This window comes from Lissotriton vulgaris, chromosome 6 (assembly GCF_964263255.1).
Source record: "Lissotriton vulgaris chromosome 6, aLisVul1.2, whole genome shotgun sequence".
Classification (NCBI taxonomy): Eukaryota; Metazoa; Chordata; class Amphibia; order Caudata; family Salamandridae; genus Lissotriton; species Lissotriton vulgaris.
Genome location: NC_141694.1, coordinates 510,690,792 through 510,711,422, shown reverse-complemented (window position 1 = coordinate 510,711,422; position 20,631 = coordinate 510,690,792).

Sequence of the window (20,631 nt, the reverse complement as noted above, 5' to 3'; positions counted from 1 at the left end):
GGACATTGCAGAGCTTGCAAAAACAAGCCACATGGTTAAAGAGATAGAGGTACCACGTAGAAAAAGACATACCTTGGGACAATTCTTAACATGCAGTACTAGTTACACAGTGTACGTTTTGGAATGTCCTTGCAAATTGCGATATGTGGGGAGTACCGTCTGTATGGTTAAGAAACGGGTGCAAGAACATCTCCGAGCCATTACACACATTGATCTGCACTATCCCATTGCCCGCCACTTCCAAGAAAAACACCAGTCCATCAATGCACTCCTCAGATTCTATGCCATCGAACAGGTGAACATGGGGAAGAGGGGAGGCAACAGGGAACTGGCGTTGAGAAAGAAAGAGTCCAAATGGAGTATTGAACTTGAGACTCGTTTCCCAGGGGGGCATAATTTGAACGAAGAATTGGCTACCCATCTCCATGAAAATTAATTCATATGTAGTCATCCAGTAATGCTAACTGTGGGTAAGAAACATGAAAATTTAGATTTATAAGTGTATGTTTTTAAACATTGGTTTTAATTTGTCTCTTTGTTTGGTTGTTTACAGGAGGAAAGGAAGGGACCCTTCACCTTCACGTTTTGAGAAACTTCACGGGCTCCCTACCCTTTTCTTCAGTGGACAGACACTATACACCGTTAAGATAAGAGACTTTCCTATTTAGGAATGGGCACTTTTTTCTTCTTTTTTCTTGTAGCACTATTTTGTTGAATGTATGTAGTATCTGTGTTATGTATCGGATTTTTATGGTAGTTGAGGCTCCAAATCATGACCACTTTGCCGTTTATTATTCCTGCATTGTGATAAGAAAGGGGAATAGAATATGAAGGCACTAGTCTGCTAATATAATATATATGCACAGGGGTTTCACAACAAGAGGCACTAGTCCGCGTACAGCAGGCTACAATTCAGTATTGTAGCACCCCTGAGTACTCAAGCAGGTGAGCAAGGTCCCGTTCACAGGGCGCCAGGATAGGAGGGTCGACCTTTCCCATAGACATGTCAAGGTAATACGCTGCATTTCACAGCAGATGTCCATACTACATACGCAGGACAACCCGTTTACACATTTTGTGCCATTTACTATTATCAATGTGTGAAATAATGAGCTTTTTTGTGTGTAAATTACAATTGAACAATGTATCTGAACTGCAATGTGTTTAAACTTTATCCATTGTAAGATGCCGTTCGTCGCTGAGACCCAAAGCAGGCAGAAATTGAGTGCCTCATTTATGTTTACTGTTTGTTTATTTAAGCATGTCCTTTGTTTACTGTGAATATTGTGTGACCAAGACACCACCGTGTGTCGAAACGTCTAATGGTACTAAGGAATAAACCTGGTGAATTATCTCTCTCCTGAGTGCTCATTTTTTCTTTTCTTTGGACTTTGCATATTACTTTAAGGCTCTTTGCCTTAGTTACAGGATTCTTGGGGAGAGGGGACCATGCTTCTTATGGCCTCTCCTGAAAGCTCACCAGCCTGCTCGTTATCTAAAATCATTGGGTAGTGCAAGAGTGACTGTGCCCAGGGTGCGTAAAGCGTAACTGGGCAGAAGAACATTTGACTTTCTGGCAGCCAAGGCCTGTAATGAGCTTCCAGTGGATCTTAGGACAACTGAGTCGGAGTCTTTGTTTCGCAAAAAATTGAAGACTTTGCTCTTCTGCTCTTCCCATGGAGGAATGTAGTGGTCAGGTTCCACCTAGTTTGATGCCCGCGTGTGTGGCAGCTGGGGAGGGCTGTTAGGGCTCTGTTTGTCCTAGCGCGGGGACACTCCGGTTGGAGTAACCATTGTGCTTAACAAACTCACTAATAATAATAATAATATTACTGACCGGCTTTTGGGTTCCTGCCGGCGATGCGCCACCCGACTACGGGATTGACCCCGGAAGGACCCTCACCGCGCATATATATATATATATATATGTATATATATATATATATATATATATATATATATATATATATATATATATATATATATATATATATATTCACTGAAAAAACTATAGGTTTTACACCAGTTATAGTTAGGAATTAGCATTTAAAAACCTATTAAATTCACTGAAAAAACCATTGATGACGTCACATATTACATCACTCATGACATGGTCAGTGACACCAGAGAGCCAATCAGCTTTCCGCTCGCGAACTCGCGTGGAGCGCGCCCCGGTGCGCGTACCGGGGCGCGCTTATAGATATATATATATTTTTTTGAACCTAAATTACTCAAAATCCACTGGAGCAAATATCTTGAGACATAGCAAAGGCACATCGGGCTACCAGTCCCTACAATTTTGCCAAGTTTGGTGGAAATCCATTCAGCCGTTCGGGCTAAAAGTGAGTCCAACCGCCCTATGGAAATTAACATGGGGAAAACATGTTTTGGGACCCCCCTTTTATCTCGGCCCCCGCTTGACGAATCCCCTCCAAACTTTCAGGGAAGGAGCGGAGCGCAGCGAGGCAAATTTCACGAAAATTACAGGCAGATTCCTCAACTGGCGCCAAAGTTATTCCCAATAGAATGTTGCGATTCCCTATGGAAAACAATCCTAACTATAACTACCTACTGGCGACCGCCAGTAGGTAATATATATATATATATTCACTGAAAAAACCATAGGTTATAGACCATATATAGTTAGGGATTAGCATTTACAAAACCTTATTTCACTCGCACAAAACCATTGAAATTCGCATATATAGTTAGTTGCACTAACTATATATCGCGCACCTGCAATCCACTGCTAATGATGTCACATATTACATCATTCATAACATGGTCAGTGACATCACTGATGACATCACTGATGACATCTCAAATGACATCACTGATGACATCTCATTTGACATTACTTATCACATCACTGATGATATCATTCATGTGATAATACGATGAACCTCTTCAGATTCTAATATAACCTTAGATGCAATCAGTGTAAACAGACACTCACAGACTGTCATTCATCCATGGAGTTACTCACACACCCAGTCAGTCATGCAAAGAATCAATCACACCTCCTTTTCCTCAACTATACAGTTATACACACCTTACTTATTCAAACATATACTAACACATATTTACTCTCTTATACAATCCCTGATACAAGTTCACAATGATCCATACAGCCACTCACACATTCACTGGCTCTTATGCACAGTTATTTATATATGTCAACTCTCACATGTACTGTGTTTTACATATGTACTTACTTTGACATGTAGCACTGATATATCCATTCATTCACCAATACACTCATGCACACAGTCAACCGCCCATACAGCTGTTTCCACATGCACTTTTGAACACATACATCTAGTGAATCAACTGCTCACACATCTATGCACAGAGTCATACACCTCCCAGCCACCCACACACACACTCAGTCTCCCATACAAATACTTGGGCAACCAATCAATAACCCATATAGTTACTCATATAGCTACTGATCCACACATGCAGCAGTTTACAGAACAACAGACATAATGATGCACAAATTAAGACAGTTTAGTCACTAACCCATGCACTCAGTGAGACACATTTAATCACTCACTCATACAGTCAGTCATGCACCTACTAAATCCTTCATCCAGACATTTATACATCCACTCATTCTTCAATATGTAAGACATATTTTAACTTTACAGAAACATACAGTCACTGGATGTTGTCATCAGTGATGTCATCAGTGATGGCATTTGAGATGTCATCAGTGATGTCATCAGTGATGTCACTGACCATGTTATGAATGATGTAATATGTGACATCATTAGCAGTGGATTGCGGGTGCGCGATATATAGTTAGTGCAACTAACTATATATGCGAATTTCAATGGTTTTGTGCGAGTAAAATAAGGTTTTGTAAATGCTAATCCCTAACTATATATGGTCTATGACCTATGGTTTTTTCAGTGAATTTTTAAGGTTTTGTAAATGCTAATTCCTAACTATATATGGTCTATAACCTATGGTTTTTTCAGTGAATTTCAATGGTTTTTTAATAGCAAATATCAAAAGCTGTAAAATGTATTCTTATTCTAATTCAAAAATATATTTTATATTTTTGTAATATAATTTTTTTATTTATATATTTTTTTAATTATTTTTTTTTGTTTTGCTGCTGGTCCGCGAACCGGGCAGCTTCCCGTTAGCTTCATTTTGTTCCACGACCCGGTCTGCGAACCGGTAAATGTTCCGTTAGCGCAACTACCGCGTTAGAAAGCAACATCGTGACGCATCGCGTAAGCGCGACGTATCGCGTTACCGCATAATGCGTCTTATGACGCGCCGCGTTAGCGCACCCGGAAGCGCTCCGGAATGCGAACCGAGGCGCGAACCGCAGCGCCCCGGAAGCGATCCGGGGCGCGGCGCAGAGCGCGTAACGTAAGCATAACAGGTCATGTGACTTGTTTATAAAACTTTCCAACAAAGGCACAGAAATGCTGTATTTCATCACACATATCTCTCATGTCCAACAATCAAAACTCTTCCCTCACTTTTTTCAAATCAACACCCTTCCCCCCTCTGCCCTTTCTGCCCTTTTTCCATAGCAACTACCTCCTGACAGACCTCTCATGTTTACAAGTTCACACAACAATATTTCAAATGAACTCTGAACTCTCAGTACACCTGCTAATCCACTGCAATCTTTCATAAAATCATTTTTTCTTAACCATTCAAATTACATCTTTCAAAGAACACATCCATGCACCCTAAATTTCTGTTTTCAGCAATGGAAATCCACCAATCACTGCTAATGAACCATTTGCACTGAAACTCCACAGTTTTTTTTCTTTACAAACTCCGACTGTTTCAACTGCCATTTCATTCCCACACTTCATCTGACTGCAACAGAACCTCCTCTCACCATGTTTTCTGTCTGGATTCTTGGACATAGCTACATCCACTGGGCTCACAGGTATGCTGATAACAGAAATTTACACAACCTCAATTTACAAAATGTGGATATCAAATGGATTGGGCAAAGAGGATTGAGATGTCACCAATTGATACCATTGGTGAAAACCTTTTTGCATTTGCCAAACCCTGACCTCATAATAGTGCACTGTGGAGGAAATGATTTGGGCACTTTGACTGGGGTAGGTCTGGAAATGCTCTTAAAGGACACCTTTGAGCAATTAATGGCACTTTTTCCTCAAACTGCCTTGGTATATTCCAATATATGCCAAAGACAAAAATGGAGGTGGTCCAATCAATTTTGTCCACAAATTGAGAAAGCGAGGAAGCATGTAAATAAGTCTGTTTCAGCTTATATGAGAGACCATGGAATGGGTGCCATCTACAACAATACCTTGCGTTACTACATGCAAGATATCTACAGAGGAGATGGTGTGCACTTCTCAGATGAGGGAAACAGAGTTTTCATACAAAATTTAAGACTGTGTATTGGTACCTACTTATAAGTACCTAGAACTTACACAGAACACAAAAGCTCTTTTCAGAGCTACCTTAACTATAATTAGTCTTTCCAAATTTCGAATGTACCTTTTTTCACTAATTTTCACTTATGTTCGCTTCCCGGTTCGCGTACCGGCAGCTAACCGCGCGAAAAATTCAAAACATTTTTTTTTTTATTCCAACATATATGAGCCTCCACAGCCACCCTCAGAAAACCTAGGGGGTCAGGCTACGTCTCCCGTGCCCCCTTATACCCATTTCCCACATTGTTTTTCCTCAATCTTGTGATTAAATTCCACCGAAACACAAAATGGCGAACTCCCGTTCCGCTACCGGTGAGCGACCCGGTTCGCGTACCGGGAAGCGCTTCTACCGCGAAAAATCGAATTTTTTTTATTTGCCCCACGGGACCCTTTAATAACCCCAACATCATTTCTAGGGGGTCAAGAGGGGTCTACCTTGCCCCCTTTCATTAAATTCCCCCTTCGTTTTTCTCCTCCTCTTGTCTCTCGATCCTACCGAGAGACAAGATGGCGGCCGGTCCGGACTGTTTAGAATGTTGACAGACACCTGAGAGCCAATCAGCTTTGCTTCGCGAAGTTCCGTTACGCGTCAGGTACGCGAACCAGAGCGCTAACCGGAGCGCTGTCACAGATATATCTATTTTTTAAAACGTTAATTTCTCAAAATCCACTGGAGCACATATATTGAGACATAGCAAAGGCACGTCGGGCAAACCATATCTACAATTTTGCCAAGTTTCGTGTAAATTCATTCTGCCGTTCGAGCTAAAAGTGAGTCCAACCGCCCTATGGAAAACTCAATGTTAAAAACGCGTTTTGGGCTGCTCGGAAACAAAATGTGCCATTTTCCTGAAAATTTCAGCCAATTCCGTCCACAAACGCCAAAGTTATTCGACATAGAATTTTCAGAAATCCCATAGGAAAAAAATCCTAACTATATATACCTACTGGCAACCGCCAGTAGGTAATATATATATATATATATATATATATATATATATATATATATATATATATATTCACTTAAAAACCATAGGTTTCAGGTCATATATAGTTAGGAGTTAGCATTTAAAAAACCTTTGAAATTCATTGAAAAAACCATAGGTTTCAGGTCATATATAGTTAGGAATTAACATTTAAAAAAACATTGAAATTGCTCCTATATAGTTAGTTGTACCAACTATATTTCGCGCACCCGCAATTCACTGCTGATGATGTCACATATTACATCATTCATGACATGGTCAGTGACATCACTGATGACATCTCAAATGACATCAATGATGAGATCACTGATGACATCATCCAGTGAATGTGGTTTGCTTCGTTATTTAAATATGCATTATATATATAGGAATTTGCATTGAAGTATGAGTGGATATATAAAAATAAATATTTGGATGGAGGACTTTAACAATTTATAGTGTCTCACTAAATATATTTGATAGTGACTAAACTGTGTGAATATCTGTATCACTTTGTCAGTTGTTGTGTAAACTGGTTCTCCAGTTGGTTACTAGCTATGTGAAAGTCTATATTAGTTATTGATTAGTTACCTGAGTATTTGTATGGGAGAGTGAATGTGTGTGTGGTTCGGTGGAGGGTGTGTGACTGCCCAAAGATGTGTGAATAGTTGATTCAGTAGATAAACTAGAAAAATAAAAGGCAGTTTATGTGTCAATTGTTGTATATAAATAAGTATACATAAGACTCAATGATTGTGTGTGACTGCATGGATAACTGTATACTTGTAATAATGATTTTATTCTACACTACATTTGACTTACTATCTAAATAAATAGATGAAGTGGTGTTTGTATAAGTGTGTAGCTAAGTAAGTATGTAAGTATGATCCATTGTTTGCATAAGTGAGTAGGATAACTTCATATGTGAATAGGTTGTGTTTTGGTGTGTAATGTCGATATAGGTGTATAAGTATTTTTGATAGTGTTCTATTTATCATTGACAGCATGTATGAGTGAATCTACAGGTAAGTGATTAGATGTGTGTATACATTTAGGAATCAATGAGTGGGTTTTTAGATACTTGCATTGATGTGTCAATGGATTCAAATATGATACTCTGTATTTTACAAAGAGTGATGAAAGATTTTACTAGTGTATGAAAAGGTGTATGCGATTGTCTCATGGATGATGTCATCAGTGATGTCACCATTGATGTCATTTGAGATGTCATCAGTGATGTCACTGACCATGTCATGAATGATGCAATATGTGACATCATCAGCAGTGGATTGCGGGTGTGCGAAATATAGTTAGTACAACTAACTATACAGGAGCAATTTCAATGGTTTTTTAAATGCTAATTCCTAACTATATAAGGCCTGAAACCTATGGTTTTTTCAATGGATTTCAAAGGTTTTTTAAATGCTAACTCCTAACTATATGTGACCTGAAACCTATGGTTTTTTAAGTGAATTTGCAAGGTTTTTTAAATGCTAATTCCTACCTATATATGACATGAAACCTATGGTTTTTTAATTGAATTTGCAAGGTTTTTTAAATGCTAATTCTATTAGCGGATAACGTTTAAATATGTTAATATCCTTCTGGGACCACTTTTTAAATGCTTATTCCTAACTATGTCAGGTATGAAACCTATAGATTTTTTCAATAAATTTCAAAGGTTTTCTAAATGCTAATTCTATTAGCGGATAACGTTTAAATATGTAAATATCCTTCTGGGACCTCCTGAGCAGCCCTAGGGGGTCAGGGTGTTTCTACCCTGCCCCCTTTTTGCGTTCTACACGTTTGTTTTTCTGCTTCTTTTGTGCCTCGGTCTACCTAGCACAAGATGAATGCCAACACTTCCTGGTTAGAAGGGTTGACAGCCAATGAGCATGCTGCTTTCCTGTGAAAGGCATGCTGATTGGCTGCCACTGTCTGTCAACACTCCAAACCAGGAAGTGTTGGCAGCCATCTTGTGCCTCGGTAGAACCAAGGCACAAGAAAGCAGTGAAACAAAGTTGCAAAACACGCAAAGGGGGCAGGGTAGAAGCACCCTGACCCCCAAGGCCTGCTCAGGGGGTCCCACAAGGACCCCCCAGGCCCCCCCCCCCAATTTTTTTTTTTTTAAACAATTTTTTTTTTTGCAAAATCGCGGGGTCCGCGCACCGTGCGCGGACCCCGCGATTTTTCACCCCAAAAATTTTTGGGGGAGCCTTGGGGGTCCTTGTGGGACCCCCTGAGCCGGCCTAGGGGGTCAGGGTACTTCTACCCTGCCCCCTTTTTGAGTTCTACACGTTTGTTTTTCTGCTTTCCTGTGCCTCAGTCTACCGAGGCACAAGATGGCTGCCAACAATTTCTGTTTTGGAGTGTTAACAGACATTGGCAGCCAATCAGCATGCAGCTCGCGCACGCTAAGGTCCGCGCACACGCAAGGACAGTGCAAGGACACCGTGTCCCGCCCATAGATATATAATTTGAAAAAAGTCGATTTTCTCAACAATTACTGAAGGGATTTTCACCAACTATACAAAAGGCACTTCTGCATACCAGGCTCTACCATTTGGCCAAGTTTGCAGTAATTCCATTCAGCCGTTCAGGCTGTAGCTGTGTCTAAAGGTCCTATGGAAAATTGCATTGGACTCAATTTCACATTCAATTTTCTCATAAACTACTGGAGGGATTTACACCAAACATACAAAAGGCACTGCTCCATACCAGTCCCTACCATTTTGCCAAATCTGGTGTAATTCCATTCAGCCGTTCGAGCTGTAGCCTTGTCAGAATGTCCCTATGGAAATTAACATGGGGAAAACACGTTTTCTTCTCGGCCCCCGCTAGACGAATCCCCCCAAAACTTTCAGGGACGGAGCAGAGCGCAGCGAGGCAAATTTAAGGAAAATTACAGGCAGATCCCTCAATCGGCGCCAAAGTTATTCCCAATAGAATGTTCGGTATTTCCTATGGTAACTAGGTCCTAACTATATATACCTACTGGCTATCGCCAGTAGGTGATATATACATATATATATATATATATATACATATATATATATATATATATATATATATATATATATATGCGCAGTGAGGGTAAAAAGAGAGAATAGAAAAAAAGTGTGAGGGTTTATAAGCAGTCAGGTGACTAATTTACGTGTCATGTGATCAAGGCACTGTGGTGCCTGCTGGCAGTGGAGTTCTTCAAGATAGAACTCCACTGCCAGCCGGCACTTGCATACATACAAAGTAGGAGCACAGACCACGATTCAGTGCATAGAATCTCCTTTATTTGGGTTGAAATCCGTCGGCCATTAGGTGTTTCAGCACCAAAGTGCCTTGATCACATGACACGTAAATTAGTCACTTGACTGCTGATATACCCTCACACTTTTTTCTATTCTCTCTTTTCTTTGGTATTTTGTGTGCGTTTTATCCACCTTTAAAGTGACAGTGCATTTAAAGTGATAGTGCATTTTTTAAAAGAACTTTCCACTATTGCATGGGGAAAAGGATTGTACATCAACAATGAAGGTATAAATGCCAGATTGTTCACCCACATAGAATTATTTCATGATCGGTATCCTGTGCAAAATAGCGCATAGTATGACATAATATCACAATATATCACAATACCAAAAAGCTTATACAAGTATAAAATTCAATAACTTATACAAATTAAAATTGGGGAATATAAACACCTAAAATGCATTAATAATCAGATCCATGTAAAAACTCTGTATTTCTCAAGAATGATCTTATTAAAAAAAAAAACATTTTTTGTATATTAACCCCTTCGATGCTCATGACGGAACGGTTCCGTCATGAGCATCGGTTGAGCTGTGCTCATGACGGAACCGTTCCGTCATGAGCCCGTTGGCTCATTAGAACCTTCAGCACAGCGCGAGAATTCGCGCCGCGCTGAAGGTGTTAAGAGAGATTTGATTTGCCCTTGTTTTTGCGGACGAATTCCGTATCTTTCTTGGACCCAAATAGATCATAGTTCAACATTTTCAACTGTGCAGCAGTTGGGGTGAATACCTTCCTTTAGTCCAATCTGCATAAAATTCTGTTGGAACTATTCTTTGCTTCCACATCATATCATAGGATATTGTGGCATTACTGTTCTTATGGGCATTTCAGTTCTTTCAATGATCTATAAAGTCTATTCGCTTTTCTATCTATATATAGTTCCCCTATTTGGATATATTTTGTGGACCTTCTCCTCTATTGATACTTAATTTCATTTTTCTATTAGGTGGTAGAGAGTATATTTTTGGGGTAATCTTCGCTACATGCAGTGGAAATTGGTGTTTGACAGAAGCCTCTGTCTTTTGTAATGTGTATCATTAGATAATAAGCGTGAAAACAAATTTTCCATAAATAATTAGTAAAAATCAACTCCGATAAAAGCCTTTATTGTATCATCAGTTATCTCAACTTGTTGCCCCTGATTATACTTGTAGTCTCCTTGTACATCTAGTTTCTTATTGTTATCCGATTCTCTTTTTTTAGTTATAGACAGGTGTATAGGTCTTCTGTAATGTTTAGACCATTTGGGTGTTTGCAGTCTAACTCTAAAATATATTGAGTTTCAAGCTTGCGTAGAATCCCTTCCCGATTGCCTCCTCTTTTGCTGTAGGGTACACTGTCTATTATATAATATTTTAACATTTTAGAATCTGCGTCGTGAACTTCATTGAGGTGGCGAGCGACAGGGTACACCGGATCACAATTTTTTTATAGTTCTGATATGTTGTAAAATCCTTTTGTGCCCCTGCAGCTTTGTACTTCCCACGTATCTGAGCCCACAGGGGCACTCAAGGATATAGACAACATATTCAGATTTGCATGACAGAGATTTGGTAATTTTACATTCTCCCCCACCGAATGCTCTTTGGATGCTGGTTGTATTTACCCCATTTTGGCAGGCCTTGCAAGTTTTACACTTGTAGAAGCCCTTTCTTTGATTTAGCCAGTTTAGATTAGGTTGTTCAATAGGGTTGTTGACCACCAGTCAGTCTCTCATGTTTGGTGCTCTTCTATTTGTAACGGAGGGTCTAGCTGGTAAAACTGGCCCCAGGACTGCATCCATTTTCACTATAGGCCAGTTCTTTTGGATGATGTGATTAATTTATTTATGTTGTTTGTTGTAGGTCACTATCATCCTGAAGTCAATGCTGGATTGATCCGCAGCTTCCTTATCAGCTTTCCTGTCTGGCACAAATAGTTTGCGAAGCTTGTCTCTGTCTGCATTTTGACTTTTAGTAATCGCGGCATCTATGCACTTTGCATTGTACCCCCTGGCCAAAAATCTATTTTTGCATTCTAGTTTGGCTATTCTTAATTCACTAGTAGTGCTGCAAGTCAGTTTTACACGTAGCATTTCCCCATGTGGGATGCTTTGAACCAAGTGTCTTGGGTGATGACTCTGGGCATGTAGTATTGAATTCACTACGCTTGGTTTCCTGTATATTTTGGTTTCTAATTTGCCCTGCTCTATATAAACCTCTACGTCTAAAAAGAGGACACGGCCAGCACTTATTTCAAAAGTGAATTGGAGATTCATGTCATTGTTGTTCAATTGACAAATGAATTCAGTTGCTTCTAATTTGGAGCCGTGCCAGATTATAAATAGATAGTCTATGTACCTCCACCAACATTTCACATGTTGTTGAAGGGTGTTGGCATTTTCTCTATGGAGGACCAGTTCCTCCCACCAGCCCATGTGAAGGCAAGCGTAACTGAGGGAGAAACTGGTCCCCATAGCAACTCCCCTTAGCTGTTGGTATAGTACATGTTGGAAAAGGAAAATGTTGTTATTCAAACAGAATTCCGTCATATCACAAATCATTTTACAGTGTTTGTATACATTTGGTTTTTGTCCCAGGTAGTATTGTATTGCCCTCAACTCGTCCTTATGGCTAATACTTGTATAAAGCGCGGTAATGTCCATGGTTATCAGTAGGTAATCTTTGTGCCACTCAAATGCCTTTAATTTTTGCCAAAAAGTCACTGGTATCCTTTAGGTAGGAGGGCAATTTCTGTACAAACACCTGTAAGTAATAATCAATGTATTGTGATGCATGTTCAGTCAAACTGTTCCTGGCAGAAATAATGGGGCGTCCTGGAGGTTTATTTAAATCCTTGTGTAGCTTTGGTATAAAGTATAGTACAAGTGTGGTTGGAGTATTGTTTTTTAGGAACAAAAAAATCATCATTGCACAATAAACCTGAAGCCTTCCAAGCTAACAATTTGTTCTAGAAACTTTCATATGTTGCTTTCAGTGTCAAATGGTCACATCAGCAGTAACATTCTTTGTCTGAAAGTTGTCTTTGTGTCTCAATAATATAATCGGTTTTATTCCATAAGACTAGGTTGCCACCTTTATCTGCATTTCGTATCACAATGTCTTTGTTGTTTGACAGTTTATTTATTAATTGGTGATATTTGATTTCATGTTTTTTTTTTTTTTGTTTTTCCATTTGTTTGTTTTATAGTGAAATTGTTTTAATTCTTTGATTATTTGCTCATGATACACATCTATATTGTCTCTTGGCATTATGGGGACAAAGGTAGAGTGAGGTTTAAATTGCTTGTTTTGTTTAAAAATATCTTCTTCTGAAGGGGTTTGTGTTTCTTTCTTCTCACTTAGTGACTCATTCTGAGCTAATGCTTGTAAGTCCCTGAGTAAGCGCATGTCTTAGCTGTTACAATCATACTGTGTTGTCTTTTCCCCTAATGGAGGTGAGCTGATTAATCCAACATCTTCTGATTGGTTTCTTGTATCCTTCATAAGGTGATATTTTTAAAGTTTTAGTTTTCGTATGCCTTTATAAATATCCATTCTTGTGGCTGCGTAATCAAAAGAACTTTCCGGTGCGAACGATAGACCAAGGGACAGTAGCTGTAATTCTGCTTGATTCAGAGTTACATTTGAAAGATTTGTTACTGTGATGTTTGTTGCTTCGGTCTTTTGGGATTTGTTACTGGTGTTTACCTCCAATTGCCTCTCCGCGTTTGATATCGCCTGGTTGGTTTGCTTTTTCCTTGCCTGTCGCCTTTCTCTGCGTTTGCGGGTACTGGTTTTAGTGGCTTTTTTCTTCGGCGCAGTGTCTGTTTGCCCTCCTCCACTAAAAAATCAAGTTCTCCCACTAGTGAGATTGTTGTTGGCACTCTCCTATCTCTTGTCTCTCTTGTGTCCTCAGTTTCACTTTCCACTGCCGAGCTTAACTCAGAAGCCGATGATTCACCTTGAGCTGCCCCTCGGTTTCCTCTGGCTGTAGTTTTCGCTGATGCGCTAAACTTGGATATTTTTATTTTTTCATATTTACGTGCGAAGGTGAAAACTCGTCCACATATAAAGTCAGCCTTGTCTCTATGGTATTTGAAGGTTTTACGTTCTCTAATACGATCTTCCTCTTTTGACGTGTGGTCATTTCTTTTCTCCGTTTGTTTTCATCCTCACTCTGCCCCATTTGTTTAATGTCATCATTTAATTTTTCAATCTCAATTTGCAGCTTTTCACAATCAGATTCAGCATATTTCACAAGTATAGCCATGAGTTTCCTGGACGATTCCAAATTTGTCTCCGCCCATTCTTTCATAATGAGGGGATCGGGTGTCTCGTAGCTGGACGCAATTAAAATGTGTAAACCCCTCGGTAAGCGCCCCACATCTAAATAGCGTTGGAGAGATCGGCCCTCCCACCACTTGCTTTGTTCACTCTTACTCAGTTTTTCAAGAGTCCGGAATTTGTCTCGGAGCGTGTTGTTGCTTGCTCTGCTAGGTGCATTCTGGGCGTTGTAGTTTGCTGATGGTGATTTTTTGCCATCAAACATTTCTGCCGCGGCATCCTCGCGGTCCCTCAACCTGTCAGCCAACATCATTCAACCCTCCTTATGGGAATCTTAATTCAAGTCACAGATCGGTGTAATTTACCAATGTTCGTACACTCGATCCTTAGCCTCCGTACGGCACACCCTTGATAAGGCGGGATTTTTGATCTCTTATCTGATTGCTATAGATCTAGATCCCCACTCAGGTCGACTGAACCTTTGTTACCTGTCATAGAGTAAAAGCAATCCACTACCAGGTTAATCTGCTCAAGATTTACAAAACTCTGAAGAACCACTTACCACAAATAAGTTTTAAAGTTTTATTATAAAGCCAAAGATAACTGGAGATACAAACATCTCAATATAAGGTTCAAAAGATATACTGGCATCAATACAAACATGAATTCTCTAAATGCTCTTAGGCGACAAAAGAATATCACCAAGACTAGTTCAAAGATTAGCAAGTTTACAAGAATGGACACAAGTTGTAACTCGTGCGTCATTTACAAAAAGGAAGGAAAATCCAGATTAGACTGTCCCTACACTAGACTAAGTGACATCCCTACAGGATCTTAACCTAAAAAGGTGTCAGCCGTGGTGACTTCCAAAGAAGTTCACTCACTTCCTCTTAGTCTCTGTTGTAAATCTGTGCATCGCAGTTGTGCCCTCTCTGCCTACCCATCCGCTCTCTAAGGTTCCTCAGGCTATCTGCTCTAACTCCACCCAAGGGTGCTGTCCCTAATACAAAATCACAATTACAGTTGAAACGCCCCTCAGATACGCCCCTCACATACACCTCTCACGTGGTGTCGGTTCTGGCTTTTTCCATGCTGATACTCCTCTGGGCTTCTTGTTAGCGTTGACCTTGCTTCTCAGGCTCTTCTCGGCAAGACGGTACCCCCCAGGAAATTCCTGAAGCCTCCTCCAGGCCTGTGCCTGTCTCCCAGAACAGAGCTCTATTCATCACTCTCTTGATTGGAACCCCCTCGCACCAGCAAACAGACACCCATGAAGTGGGCCCCAAATTCCGGCCTCCAGCTTATCTCACAAGTCGTAAAACTTTGAGCATGGTCCACAATTTATGCTTAACACGACCTGATTTTAACTAGCACATGCAGATCAAAAGAAACGACTTTATCTCTCCAGGCCTACTAAATTACTTGAAACAGGCCTGCACTCTATGAACCTTTATTTCTCAGCCTAAAACAGTATTCTAACTTATTACACACTCATTATAGGAAACACTTCTATAAAAACGTATATTTTCAGTCTATGAGCAATAATGCTTTGCATTATAACAACATTAATCCATCTTATGTGAGAATGTAAAGGCACGTTTTCTTTCTTAATGAACTGCCATGAGGCCTACACGTTTCTGCGTTTGGCAGCATTACATTCTCCTCTGCAACAGTCACATAACATGAAATCAATAACATTCTAACATCTCTAAACATTACTACATTAGCTTCTCACACTGATATATGCATTCTATATTAATTAAACACTCGTATGTGTATGGGCTCTATACATTCGACACTCTTATATGTTCCTTTAACTAGACTTGTGCAACATGCTTGTAAATATGGTACACTTCTACATTTTACTCAAATTGCGCTCTCTCAGTTCCCCCCTTTGATGACCTTTAGAGGACATCACCATCACAACACCATCCCTGAAGGAATGAATTGAATCAAACAGAACCCGTTGCAACACTCCCTCGCTTTATCATTTCTAGAGCCCTCAGACTCCTGTACTGGTTATCCTGCATCGCAGCTAACCTCTGCTCTTGCTCTCTCATGGATCTTTGCAACCTATTTGACCTATACCATTGATACAGCCTCACTAATCCCCACAGTGTGATTACGCAAATCACTATTATGATGATAGGTTTCAGGATGTACCAAATGAAGCTCTTCCCTAGATTGGCAAACCAACCTCCAACTTTACCCATTCCATGACCCACTTTTTCCCACACATTCACCTTTCCCAGATCCTCAATTTCTTGATGAATTTCAGTGATATTCTGTACATACTTCTCAAGAGGTTTTGAATTGTCTGGAATGTAAGTGCAACATTCCTGGACCTTCAAAGCCTTACAGACTCCGCCCTCTTTGGCTAACAGAACTTCTAAAGCAAATCGGTTCTGGAGAACCATTGCCCTTATCGATTGCATCTCTCCCTCTACCAGCATCAATGACCTAGCAGTACTGGCAGATAATCTATCTACAACTGTTGCCAATCTCCTGATCTTGACATCATTCAGTATTAACCCTAGAAGAGGGAACATAGCACCAAATACGTCTCCAACTACCTCATCACTGCTTACATCTCTTCTCCCTCTTGCTTGAGTTCTTCCCTCTATGATCACCAGATCCTTAGCATGATATATTTTGGGGAAGACAGTTGCTAAATAACATGATCCGTACCAATTATCCGGTAGTTTCACGTATGCATTTCTTCCACAAACAAAATATACATTTGGGATCACCTGCATTCCCTTCAAGAAATCTTTGTATAGTATTCTATTTGGAAAGCATGTTCACAACTTACTTCTCCCACAAACACATTCTCATAGTAGGTTTTACCCCTGTATATACATAGTTTCCCTCTTTGCTCTCGGTCTAAAGCTATTGGACCGTTACTACCCTTCCTCTTGTGTGACTTTTCCTCCTCGGTCCAATCTGTTTTCCATTGGCCCGAAGCCTTTAGAATCTTCTGTATCGATCATCTACCTGCCCTATAAACTTTTTCTCAATTTCCGACACTTTGCAAGTCAAATTATTACTTCGGGCATATGAAGTATCTAACGTTTTCCAAGGAATTAAAAATTTCCTTAATCGATCCTCACTCTTGTAATAGTCCCATTTATTCATATGCTTGTAGGCCGGGACTTCTGGTAAAACAGCGTCAAAGTTTGAAAAATAATACTCAAAGCTATCGCGTTCATAAAATATACTAAGCAACAAGCTACATGTAATTCCATAAGTCAATGGAAGATGATGATACCTAATACCTTCGTCTACAGAGGCTGGCAATTGCATGCAGACGTAACAGTCCTTTGCATCCATGGCATCAATGTATTCATACAGTAATTTAGCATATGCATTTTACTTAAAATTTCCCTGTGATTCATCTACGTGCAACCTACGAGCTTCTGCTGCTAGTAAGGCTTTATCTTTCTCTGTATTGTCCCCCTTTTTACCAGCAGTAGTAGGTTTCAAGGTTACTACAACCTTTGCTTCATTTATTGCTTTCCCTTCATTTTCATGTCCCACTATATATGATACGGTAACTACTAGAACTATAAGAAAAATTACTCCAGCTAAAAGTGTGCCTACTATGCATTTTGCTTTGCGGTTCGGGTTGCCGGCCTCCATGTTCTCAAGACAGTGTAGTTCTAATTTTCTGCCACGACACAAAGTCTCTTTTCTTCGCTCCTTCGCCAATATTTGCTTTGCTTATTCGGTCTTTTCGAACCACACCTGGAAGCTGACAATCCTTCTTGCAAGATCAGTCTTTTGAATTATAGCAACAGACAACCCTAGCCCTTCTCCATCCACTAAATGAAAGAGTCCCTAAATTTCTTCTTCTTCCACTTGGCGCTAGGTTATCTTCTCAATCTTGTTTATTTACAAAGTCTTTAGGTATCTACAATCATGCGTGTTCCAGTGGCTCTAATCACGTATTCTAAAAGTTCTAAGCGAAGAATGATCTCCTCGAGTGCTGGTACCGTTGAACCAAAAGTCGGAAATTCTACTCTGTTTAAAACCAGTTCTCTTATTCTGCTCAGATATGGAGGATTGGGAACAGTGAGTGTCAGCAACCCTTCAGCCTCAACTCCAGGTACCAACAACGCCACTTCCAACGTTATGATTGGGTCAGTACTGGTCACTGTCACTTCCCTCACCCTCCCGGATCTCCGTGCACAAGACATCTGCTGCCAGGTAGGTCCACACAGGAGTGGCGTATCTTCTGCAGGGCACGCGCACCCTCCTTGATCTTCTTGGACCCTCCTGTTCCTGATTCTGTGCACCTTCGTCTAGATCTGAGTCTTCGGATATAGGAGCAAGGGTTCTTCCTGGAGTTGGCTTCAAGCTCGGCCTCTTCTTCCTTTCAGGCCAACTAGCTTCTCCACGCCTTGTTCTCCTATTTCTTGGCCTCACACTCGATTCTTGATCACTTGAGGCTTGATCAGTGTCTGAGCCGTATTCACAGCAACGTTCTCCTTCTGTGGCAACGTCAGTTTCACTGTCATCCTGTCCTTCTTCCGCTTGATCTGACATGCTCCCAGCTTCCTCCGACACCCCCACTGCTTGGCTGATCCCCTCTATTGATTCCTCGTCCCCAGCTGGATTTTCATCCGCGAGAGGAGCTGTTTCTTCCAGGGGTGCTGGAACTCTTCGAGTGTGGGAGGCGTGTATCCAATTTGGCAGCCCTCCGCACTTGACAGCAGTATTCGTTGTCAGGATTATTTGGTAGGGTCCTCTCCAGCGCACATCTAGGCAGTTTTTCCGGACGTGCTTCTTCACCACTACCCAATCACCAGGGCACAGGTCGTGGCATAGGTCTCTGGAAGATGGAATTTCAGCAGCCCGCACCTGAAGAGACACAGAATGAATGACATTAGAAAGTCCCTTGCAATAATCCAGGATCAGATCATCTGTGATATTCAACAAAGCTGCAGTTGGAACAGATGGAAGTCTCATTGCCCTCCCCATTAGAACCTCGTGTGGGGAAAGACCTGTTCTCCTGTCTGGTGTGCTACGTATACTCATGAGTACCAGTGGCAGGGTATCAGGCCAGCTTAAGGATGTCGATGAACACACTTTGGCAATTCGGGACTTTATCGTCCCATTAATCTGTTCCACAATTCCCGAAGCCTCTGGTCGATAGCTACAGTGCAACTTCTGATCAATATTTAATGCAGAGCAAAGCATCTTCACAACTTCACTGTTGAAATGTGTTCCTCTATCTGATTCCAAAGAGGCCGGCACCCCGAAGCGTGGTATCAACTCTCTAAGCAACAACTTTGCTACTGTGAGTGTGTGACACCTGCGTGTAGGGTATGCCTCGACCCATCTGGAAAATATACATACAACCACCAGAACATACCTAAGACGGTTGCATTTTGGCATTTCAATAAAGTCTAATTGCATTCGGTTGAAAGGCCCACCAGACCTCCCAATGTGACTCAATGTAACTGGTGTCCTTTTCCCTACATTCAATTGCTGACATGTTACACACCTCTGACACACTGCTTCTGCGGCTACTCTAAATTTGGGGTTATACCAAGTCTGCCTAAATACCGGCAGCATGGCATCTCTTCCTAAATGTACTGGACCGTGTATCTGACGTGCCATTGGACTCACTAATTCATTTGGTAATACTGCCCTTCCATCTGCTGAAATCCACAAATCCATTTCACTTTTTACACAACCTGCAGTTTCCCATGTCTTTTTCTCAAAATCTGATGCGTTCTCTTGCATACCTTTTAGATCATTCCAAGTATCAACTGTTTCTAGCATCATGTTCAACTCTGTCTTTTCCTGTGTCCCACCCACTTCCACTTCCGTGAAAGAGTATCCTTGCTCTGCGCAGTAGCGAGCAACTTCATCTGCGTACCTGTTTCCTTGGGACACAAAATCTGTATTTTTGGTATGTGCTACGCATTTGACAACGGCAATTGCTGCCGGACCTTGTAATGCTTCTAACAACAGTCGCACAAATTCCCCATTTCGAATAGGTGAACCTGAGGAGGTCATGTAACCTCTCTGAGACCACAATTGCCCATAGTCATGAACTACCCCGAAACCATATTGGCTATCGGTGTAAATAGTGACTCGAATTTTGCTACCCGCTAAACAGGCACGTGTCAATGCAATGATTTCAGCTACCTGAGTGGAGTGTACTCCTTCCAGGCAAGCGGCTTCCACAACTCCAGTAATGGTGCAAACAGCATAAGCTGCTCTCAACTGACCAATATTGTCTCTTACACATGAGCCATCAACAAAGAATATTTCGTCAGGGTCGGTCAACGGCTCATCCACAATATCTGGTCTAGGTTTGGTACATAGTTCAGTCACATCAAGGCAATCGTGATCTTCACATTCCTCGTCTTCTATATCATTAGGGAGTGGCATCAAAGTGGCAGGATTCAAAACAGTGCACCTCTTAAGGGTCACGTTCTCCGCAGCAAGAATAACTTGCTCGTAGCGCGTGAGCCTATTATTGGTCAAGTGCTGTGTCTTGATCCTGGTCATCAACAGTTCTACAGAATGAGGTACATACACCACTAATTGGTGTCCCATCACTATACTCACACCTCTCAATGCTGACACCCGTTGCAGCAACGGATTTGAGACATACGGGCAACGCTGCGGCTACTG